We start from the raw sequence: 11,338 nt of genomic DNA, 5'->3' as shown, positions 1-11,338 counted from the left end.
GAATAAAGCCAATTTTGAACAAAAAAACACGTTTTCTTTGTTAGGCCCGGGAATATTCAGCCCATGTGTGATATATTTTAACGATATTATACTAAATCACGATAAGCTTATTTAGTTATTATATCAACAATAAACTATTTAATGGGAGTAATTTTTTTCAGAAAACTAATCTGACGAAAATAAATTAATAAATCCTGAGCCAATTCGACTGGACTAAATCCGTCGCTTCCACCAACTGACTGTACGTTCGTGGATAGCTGGTCAGTTGCCAAAAATGAGTTCGGCTATGTTTGCCAGCTCCTTAAATTTATGATTTTCCTTTGCTTTCTTTTCATTATGTTTTGTGATCGTACACACAAAAATTGTTTACATCGCGTGAAGACAGTCCAAGTCTGAGAAGGAACCGACAGTGTCTCTCCTGTGTTTCTCTAGTGAGTGTTAGGCATACGCCGAATTCTAATTAGAGACTCGGTGAGTTTTACGCTCAGTAATTGTTGTTTTTGAGATTGTTTTGAATTTAAAACTATTGCGGTGTTGAAGGGTATGTTTTTGCACAGCGCTTTTCCTATATAATCTTTAAAATAATATTTCATTTAACTTTTTCATCATCAAATTTTTAAAAACATTTTATTATAAACATTAAATGAATCGGATTTTCGATTTTTGTGATATATGTAATAAAATTTTGATCATTTATATTAAATAATTAATACAAAATTAAGCAACACGCGTTTTTTATTTTGTAAGTATTACAAATATATTATATTAGAATTTACATCTTTACAATATCTGTCTAAGTTTTGAGTTGCTTCTTTTATTGGTGTTACTTATGTTATCTAATTATTGTTTGCTGAGTTTAGTAAATATAATGTATATTCCATATCTCATATCAAAAATTAAGCAATACACGTTTTTATTTTGTAACTTTTACAAAGGTCATATATTAGATTTTAAATCTGTATAATATATATATATATATATATATATATATATATATATATATATATATATATATATATATATATATATATATATATTTATATAAGCATTTCTGGTACACTCTTTTAAAATTTATTAACACCGTTTTTTGTTTATTAAACTTTGAGTTTTAAAATAAACATGACTACAATTTTAGTCTCATGCTAATAGTGAAATTCAAAATAATGCAATTTTTAATAAAATTGACGTACATGATTGATGTACATGACGTTGATAAAAATGTTCAATTGTAACGTATACTGATACAAATATAAATATCATAAGATTGGTTGTATCTTAATATAAACATATAGAATCATGACTCATATTTCAAATGTTAATGATGATGGAGTATATAGAAGTTATGGTAGATAATGAATTGTTGAATTTTTGTTGAGTTTATTTGGTCTTTACATTTCTTTTTAATATAATTGAAAAATTATATCGGCTAAATGATGACTGCGATTCGCTATGTAACTTTCGGCTCATTTTAAGGCATTTTTCATGACATCCTGCAACATCTACGGCTGAATTTCTTCAATTTCGTGACGAATATTGTATTTAAGATATTGAATCCTCTGGAGCTTATTCACATAAACTTTTGATTTTAAAAAACCTCATAAGAGAAAGTCTGGTGCAGTTAAATCCGGATATCTGGCTGGGCATGCTAAATAGCCACTTAACGTGCAATTAGTTTTCGCGGAAAAACGTCATTCAATAATTGAATTGTTGAACGACTGCTGTGTGTGCTGTGGAACTGTCTTGTTGCTGCTTGTAACACCTTGGTCATTATCAAAAAAATAGGGAGCAATGATGTTTCCAGCATGAATACAATACCATACAGTTGTTTTTAGTGGATGCAGTAATGTTTTATGAATTAATTGAAGATTATGTGTTCCCTAAAATCGACTGTTCTATTTATTGACGTGGCCACTGAGAAGAAAATAGGCTTCATCACTCAATATCAATTTAGACGAGAAATCTTCAATTTCGTCAGACAGGTGAAAGGAAACACCTTAGGAATGAATTACTGTACTCAACTCGTCTTCATTTTTCTCCACAACATAATGGTTAAAGTGAAACTGAGCTGAAGGTCACATAATAAGATGGCGCGCAATCAACTGATCAGTGGTAGCGGGACTTTTGCCCCATCCTATACTAAAACCTATATGGAACTGTGGAATTTAACTATGCGAAAAGCAACATCAACATAATACAAGTATTTCAGCATAGAATCCTAGAGTTGGAAGTATTTTACGAGCTTTTTACTATTTAGATTTTTTTTATTTAACTTAGAATCGAAATACATGACGAGGTATTTCACTGATTATGATTTAGGAATTAGAAACCTCTCATGTGATATTAGGCTTTTGTTTTTTTCCTCAACGCACAATTGATATGGACAGGTTTCGAGCTAGTGAGCTGTATTTGCTAGCCTTTAGACCATTTGTGGACATATGTATCCATTTGTGGTGTGTATAGTTTAGCTTCAAGCCATCAAAATCAATGCACAGTACTAGTAGATTTATTAAGTGAATCCGTTATTTTTAAGGAGCCATTGCTATTAACAGATTGAAAGTAATTATTTAAAATGCATTTCTTAAAACAGCTGCAATAGTTCCGTCTGAAATAAAATAATTTATGATCAGAACTCAAATAAACTGACGTTGCAGATGGTCCATAATTTAGCGAGCGGACATCTTTTACTAATTTATCGCTCTCGTAACTTATCAATAAACGTTTCGATTTAGTTCGGATCCAGATTATGTGCGAGCGCTATTACTAATTCGCCATGGAAATCGTAAATATCAAGAGGAGCCAAATATTAGGACCGTGATATCAACAGGCATCGTCCAATTCAAATAATTTATTATAGCGCTTTGTTTTCGGATCGTGGAACAATTTTTTTTTGGCATCGTCATCAGATATGTCAAGCGAAAGATGACGCTTGAAGGTAACGAGCTGGGACAGTTATTAAACGCGATTGTGACTTTACAAAACGGATCAGCCGGGATTAGATTCGGTGAATACTCGACGTTGTTATTGTATTTTGAAATGTTCTCATCCTTTCTTTTCTGCTGTTTTTTCGTATGTCAACGGTTTGTGTAAAGTTACTGTAGCAGCAGTAAATTAGCGTAGCAGTTACTAATTAGCTGCTGATACAATATTTTATTAACAAATAGCTCAAAATTATAATATATAATATATATATATAATATATATATATATATATATATATATATATATAAATATATATATATATATATATATATATATATATATATTTATATATATATATATATATATATTGACCGATATATATCGCTGATCAAGAGTATATATATATATATATATATATATATATATATATATATATATATATATTTATATATATATATATATATATATATATATATATATAAATATATATATATATATATATATATATATATATAAATATATATATATATATATATATATATATATATATATATATATATATATATATATATATATATACTCTTGATCAGCGATATATATCGGTCAAATTAGGAGGTACCGATGTAAACAATGTATTTGTCGATTTCTCCGTCAATTTTGTACCGATTTTCAAAATTATTTCCTTATTTGAAAGAATACACTTCCGAGGTGGTGCCATTGGAACCAAGCTAGGATCTTATTGAGGAGAAGGGGGGAAATCGCGGGGAAAACCTCAAATTTCAAAGGGACGTACAGCATTTTCGAATATTTTTTTATCTAAAATAATCAAATATTTGGGTATAATATTATTACTGAACTGATATGGGGAAAAATCGGAAGTAGTTCTGTATAAAAGCCATTCAGTTTGTTTATAAGCACTATTCATATCATATGACAAGTCGCTGAAACGTCGTAGGCTGCTGCTTCTATGGTGTAATATATAGAATATTAAACTCAAACGAGGAGGTAGTGGATCGCTCGATTCCCAGCAAGGCAGTAGATTTTTTGTTCTAGTTTGATTAGAACCTTTGTTAAATCACCTAGCGGCCCCAGGGCCTGAAACGTTCCTTCTTTACAATCAACAACATTTCAAGTAACAATTCTTTATTCCTAATTTTCCTCATAGGGGCTTGCACTTTTACTTGGCCTACCCATTATACTATTGAAATATACACAAAGTTAAGATACGAAACAGAACAAATCTAATTTGTTGCTTGGCACTGAGTTCAAAGTGATCAGTTGGTAGTAGTTAAGATAATATTGTAAAGAGATAAATAGGTATTAAGCTAAATTGTGTGTATGTATTAAAATGCATGTAGTAGATAGGTTAAATAAGTTTCTTGTTTACTTTTATTTAGTTATAATAACGATATTATGTACATATTTTATTTAATAAAATTTTTGGGTAAATATCTAAGTTTAATTTTTTTTACTTTTTAGTAAGTCGCTTCAATTTCTTTAGTTAAACATATTTTATCAATGTATGCTAATAGTATGCTAATTATAGAGTTGTATATAATACTCACAAGTTGCATTATCAATATTCATTACTTTTATAGCTTCACTTGAAAAAATCTGCTGCCGAAATTTATCAAATATTTTTAGAAACGTATAGTAAGGCAGCTTAGACACATCCAAATAGCCGGTTTTGGTTTCAGCGATTTGTATTTGGCGATTTTGATGACAATGATGAAGAATGTACTGGAAATGGACGGAAAATGTTTTCCGAGAATGAATTGCAAGACACAATGCCCAAATATTAAAATCTCAAAAAACATTCAAGCAATTCAACAGTTGACGAATCAAGAATCCCTGGGCATTTAATTGCAAATGGAAAGATCAAAATAAGTTAAATTTCGAACAGTTTAGATATTACAGTTTCATTGGTTTCCAGGTAAAGATGAAGAGTTTTCGTTAGTGTATTGAGAGTGGTGATAAAGGGTTGATCAATCACAAAAATCCCAAGTAAAATTCATAGCCATAAAGTCTTGCTCTTCTAATGGTTGTATCAGCAAGGTTTAATATAGTATTAGTTGCTAAAACTGAATGAACTGTTTCTGTAAATGTCTACCATCGGTAGTTGAATAAACTGAACACGTATTATTCAGGTCGATGCATCGTAGCTTGACTGGTATGCTAAAGAAGTTTTCAAATAATGTAGAACCGTTCCAAGCCAACATCGTTCTTTCGGCACTGAATCACCAAGTTGTCAGAAAATTGGAAAATCTTTCGAAAAATTTATATTATACCATTTTTTTTTTCAAATCAAGAGATCATAGTAAATGCAAACACCTAATACTGATTAATTCTAATTTTGATCAATTAATTTCGTCTCTAAGATAGTCTTCGGTAGGTTGGTAATAAGTCAGTACTAATGTTGGGAAACTATTAAGCAAATATATTCTAATATTTACATTCATTACTAATTTTGTATTTACTAGTTTTTTACTCCTTATTTAAATATAAAATTTGCTCATCTATCTCATGCAACATTATATCATAAAAGGCATAATATATTTTTACGTTGAAAAACATATTTCGTATGCTCGAATTTGTCAATCTATCATCTATCTATCACATTCATCAATGAGTGATACGTATCTATAGATAAGATACTTGATCCTCGTAAGAAACTCTTTAGTTATATTTGAATTGGTAGCTTTTGAGCCTTTATATATTATTTCATTACTCTTTATTAAAGATGTTTCAAACTTGATTATATTTAGAAGATTGATTGATTGATGGTGACGTCTACAGGAGACTGGTGAGATAAAATATTATATGCGTACTTATAGGATGTCACAAATAAGTTATGCATATAACCTAAACAAAATTGTAAAAGTTTGTAAATGCGAAATAGATAGTATTAGACCAGACTTTCGATACTTCTGAGTATTGTTAATTTATGTGATACAGTATAAGACTAAAAAGGATGATTATTAAAGTTACATATATACCTAAGTACAAAGTCGTTTCTTTTAGGATCACCTAAGATTATGATCTGGCTTAATCAGTTCCTCAGATTACCAGACGCAAAATTTTACAACTAGATCTACTGGTGAAAATTACAATGACTTATTGTTGACTTGATATTTGCCTTATTTTTATTTTCCTTAATCGAATCAGCAGGATAATTTATTATATTTAAGCAAGTGACTCACTAAATTCTTAATGATCTGAATATTTTACAAATATTGAATTTATATATTATGCTATATAACAAGATCTGGCAATTCGCAATCAAATTTTAAAGAGTTTAAAAATATATTATGTCTATATGTATGAAGTCTAATGGGACTAAATTGATATTGTTGACTAAGAATCGGGAATAATAAAATAAAAATAAATCAAAATAACCAGAAATTGCATTTCACAAGAAAATTTAGTTGGAGCATTTCTTAATAACAACTTAGTAGTAAAAAAAATATGGTTATATTTTTCTACATTACTATATACCTAAATATGTTTATATATTCACATTTCACGAATTACATATTTGGCTATCAAATAGTATTAAAGTGCTTTGTCACAATACACTCTAATTTATTTAAAACTAAAATATAAGGTGCTAACAAATCTAATGGTTAATTTGGTTAGCTAAGCTTTGAGAAAATTAAATATATATATCGTCAATTTCTAACAACAAATTAAAAGCGCCAAATTTAAAAACGCTTCTCACACTGTCACATGCTCAGCTTCTTGTTTATTCCGTCAGTTGCGTAACTGACCTGGGACATCCTTGAACGTCGTGGTCATCCTAAAAATATCCAATAAATATATCTGAAATATGGTTTTCTGATCACCTTGACTGAAGCGAATGAACTGCTTATAATAAGTTATTAAAATTAATTATTATTATTTTAATTTTTTTTAAATCGTTAGGATTATATATTAGTTTTAAAGATTTTTTTGAATTTAAAACTTTATTGTGAAAAATTGGTACAATGCATTTTCTACATTATACAAAGTATTGCCTATCGTAACCGCTATACTGTACCATCGTTCAGGGAATTTACGGATTCAATCTCCAAAGAACGAAGTACATTTTGATGCTAACCACCGATTTTTTAGTGTCTTCATAAGAAATAAAGCAATAATCAAGCAGGTTACGACTCATTTGTCGGAACAAGTAATAATCAGCATGAGCAAAATCTGGAAAATATGGTGGGTGCGTGGCAATTTAAATTTTACCTGAATTAATTAATTAATTTAATAATTTAATAATATTTCGAAGTATGTTTTCGCTGGTTTTGCAACATGTGGTGGAGCGCTGTCAAATGAAGATTAACATTGTTGTGTCTTTGCTCCGATAGTTTTTCTTGACTTAAATACAACAATTGCAATACACATTGATGATTTTATCGAAGAAAGTCTTCAAATCCTTGTCTTAAAATTTTTTGGAAGCCCAGAACGCTCTTTGTCTTCGAAGCCAAAATTACCACCAAGCATGATTGCTTTCTCTTCAAATTGAAATCAAAAAATAAATTTTTAGCAGATGCAATTTACTCGGTACAAATTGAGACACTTTCAAAGTATTTTTTTTTGTTCGCACTTCGACCAAATAACACACACTGAAAAGTGAAGCTTGTCATTAAGCATCAACGTGAAGTTGATTACAAATATCCCCGATGCCCGAAACCCTTTAAAATTAATGTATAGACCAATATATAAGTTAAACTTCGATAGGATATATTTATCTAACATTTCTGCAATAGTTTGTGATATTATTTGCAGAAAATATAAATTCAATTTGTCAAATTATTTACCCTCCCTCCAAATGACTTTATACAAAAAGATTATGACTATTTCAGTATTACTGAGAGACTATTTTATATATATGTTGTGGTATTTAAGGAAATTTTAACAAATTGCTTTATTAATTCCTAAATGGGGATATGGCACCTGCTGATCGGGCAGCCATTATTGGGCACGAGGGCCCGGCGTTTCCATTGATTCGCGAACCTGAGTTAACACACAACTGGATACTGTTGTATGGAGGCAAAAGTTATGACTGTAGCTACGGATAAGGCCGTTTCAGCTTGGAAAAGGTGGGGGAGCTTAGCGGTGACGCGGTGCTAAGCTCCCAGCATGCCGACCAGCTCGCGAACAAGCGCATTTTCAGAAGAACTTGAGCTGAGTTGTTGTTTGTAGAATGATTGAGATATGAAGTGCTTGATTTCTGGAGTGTCAGTTTTCCTATGAATTTGATTACACATTGATGAAATATTTACACAGATACTCAAAAACCTTTAATCGATTCTAGTCCAGATAAACTTATTATTTATTAATTATAATTTTAATAAGTAATAATTGATAATAATAAATAATTATGGATACATACTAATAATTACAATAATAGAACAAATATTTTATAATATGACAATGTCATTTTCATGTTATAAAATAATAAGAATATCATGATTATCTGCACATTTACGTTACAAATTATAATCCAGTAAACACTAAAATATATATTCTCTTTCCCTGTAGGCCGTAAATAAATTATTGGTTGAAAATAATTTAAAAGAAATAGAATTATCAAGAAAATGAAGCTCTTAATGGATAAAAACCATGAATTCGAAACCTATAGTTAGAAAAGTGAAGAACGAAGTTGTGAATGAGTTGAGTGAATGAAGATTTGGATGTCTAGAATTAATTAGAATTTTTGGAATGGGTAAGTTTTTGTCTATATTAAACAACATATCAGTAAAATATTCAGTAGCCAAGGAACATTTTAATGCCAAAGTTACTTTATTTCCGGTTAGAGTGGATATTATAAGACATTTCGATAGGGTAAATAATTGAAAGTATTGAGATGACGGATTGAAAATTGTAATACAATTTTGTTATTAATCTGAATAGGAACTTATATTAAATATTTCAACAAATCTTTTACCCACGTCAAAACCAACATCCCATAAATCATAAAGCTATCATCTTAAATGTTTAAAAGATATAAAAATAATATATAAATTTTCTTGTCATATTTTATATGATGATTTTACTATGACTGATAACATCGATAAATTTTATAAATAATTAAACGATTTAATTTGTGTCAGTTAAGTTATTTTTTACACTGATGTTTATCCTGCTGTTAAAAATGTAGAGTAACATTTTTGTAAACCAATTTCAGATAGAGTAAACAGTTAAAATAATCGTTTATTAAAATTCCAATCGTTTCATGTTCGAAATCCTACAGATGTACTTTAAAAAATAAATATTATGACCTGCTAAACGGTAGGCATTAAAGTAAAAGCATTTGACTTATGAGTATTATTAAAAGTAGTTATTTATAAGAACGTTCGTCTATTTATTTAAATTAAGTCATTTATTACATTGTTGGAGCCATATGGATATTTTGTAATCGTAATAAGTTTCCTGCTCCTGAAATATTTAACTAAATTATGTTAAAACTTAAAAGAAATAACCATTATGGTAAAATTTATGACAACAGCTTTCGCATTAAGACAAAACATCGTCATTATTTACTGCTAGGAACTTTGGGAGCATTAGAAAGTTAAGTACCTCTCCATTTAAAACAATTTTACTACTTTCGTTGTAACCTCTACACCGGATATACATAAAAACAGTCTATATTTACATATATTACGATGTTCATGCATTAGGGATAAAACCACTTCGTGATCAATTGTGTAATCTGACAATATAATTAGGTGAATTATTAGGATATATTTAGTTGTTTTTTTTTATAAAACATGTAGTGTAAAATAATGAAGGCTAAATTTAAAAACTAAGGCTTAACAGCTGAATAAATAAGTAAAACTACTTTATATGCAAGTTAAGTTTTTTTGAAATACAACGTGGGCCAAAAGGCCAGCTACCATTTTGATTACCCATAACTTTGCTCAAAGAAAAGATGTAAGTTTGGTTTTTATGAAAAGCTTATTATGTCCTCTAGTCCTTGCTCTTCCATTTCAGGCACAAGAAAGTTTCGAATCATGTCTTAGGATCTCTCGGTAGCAATTTTTGGACTAATTGAATTTTCAAAATTCGCCTTAAACTGCGTGCAGAAATGTGTAACTGGATACCACGTCTCCAAATTGATATTTCTGGAGACTCTGCAACACTGTCGCGTACCAGAGCCACATTTTCAGCGTAACGAGACGTCCGTTGTCTTCCAGAACGAGGCTTGTCTTGTTTTGTGGGGCACTGGACGATTAGGATATTTTTGACGCTGAGTGGCAATAATGAAACGATTATTTTCAAAAGATATTGCCACTATTTCTGCTAGCTCTTGTATCCATAATAAAATTTGGACTTCCACACAACACATTGGTTAAAGCAAAATTGGACAAAACGTCACATAACCAAGATAGAGAGCAATCAAAATGGTAGCGGGACTTTTACCCTAACTGTTATAAATAATTTAAATTCCCAGAGTTAATCTGATTTAAAATGCATAAAAAAATAAATTAATATGTTAATTTTGAAGATATGTGCTTAAAGATATCCACACCCAATAGGTTATTCAGTAAATTGTATTTCTGATTGGGTACTTGTTAGCTTTATTGTATTTGCCTGCATGGAATTGCCTGCTTTATTTTTATTTTTCTGCATTGAATCTAGAGCATCATTCATTATATTTAAGTTACTGATTCATTAAATTGTGATGACTTGAATATTTTACAAATATTTAATTTATAACATATATTATGTCATATTAAATTATCTGGTAGCTGGCAATCAAATGAAGCATTCAAAAATATTTTCTATCCATATGTATGAAGTGTCATGGTGTTAAAATTGACATTGATGACTAAGAAGCTGGAATACTAAAATAAAAATAAATTAAAATAGCCAGAAATTATATTTCGTAAGAAAATTAAATTGGCTCATTTCTTAATAACAACTTCGCTGTAAAAACAAATATGTTTATATTTTTCTACGTTACTCTATACCTGAAAATATATAGATATGCATTTTTTCTCGAATTACATAGCTATCTAGGTAATCAAATTGCGTTAAAGTGTTCTGCGACAATATGCTGAAAATGACGCAAAACTAAAATGTAAGGTACTAGTAATGGTTGATTTGATTAGCTATGCAGTGAGACTTCTAATAACAAATTAAAAGTGCTAGAAATAAAAACGCTTCTCAGACTGTCGCATACTAAGCTTCTTGTCTAGTTCGTCAGTTGCTTAACTGACCTAGGACATCCTTGAACGTCGTAAGAATATCCAATACATATATCTAAAATGGCGTTTTGAACACCTTAATTGGAACGAATGAACTGGTAATGATAAGTTATAATCTGGCAATATAAGTGAATTTGCACAACTTTATTTTTTATAAAATCTTTAATTTAGAATAACATAAGCTAAGTTGAAATAATAAGAAGTTACAAGTGAGGATGCAT

General features: G+C 29.5%; 1 protein-coding gene across 4 annotated transcripts in view; it reads left to right on the top strand.

Moving 5' to 3' along the window:
- The first annotated feature begins 265 nt into the window (after positions 1 to 265).
- The window catches only part of Nna1 (Nna1 carboxypeptidase), a 78,379-nt gene continuing 67,306 nt past the window's right edge, over positions 266 to 11,338 (top strand). For all 4 annotated transcript variants that reach the window (XR_013004478.1, XM_076396305.1, XM_076396304.1 and 1 more), the window contains exon 1: positions 266 to 471. The gene's annotated coding sequence lies outside the window, so the exon portion shown is untranslated. The remainder of the gene's footprint in view (positions 472 to 11,338) is intronic.

This window comes from Rhynchophorus ferrugineus, unplaced genomic scaffold (assembly GCF_030347505.1).
Source record: "Rhynchophorus ferrugineus isolate W39M unplaced genomic scaffold, kcgeb_rfMv2 rfM2, whole genome shotgun sequence".
Classification (NCBI taxonomy): domain Eukaryota; kingdom Metazoa; phylum Arthropoda; class Insecta; order Coleoptera; family Curculionidae; genus Rhynchophorus; species Rhynchophorus ferrugineus.
This window is presented reverse-complemented; position numbering and strand designations above follow the sequence as displayed.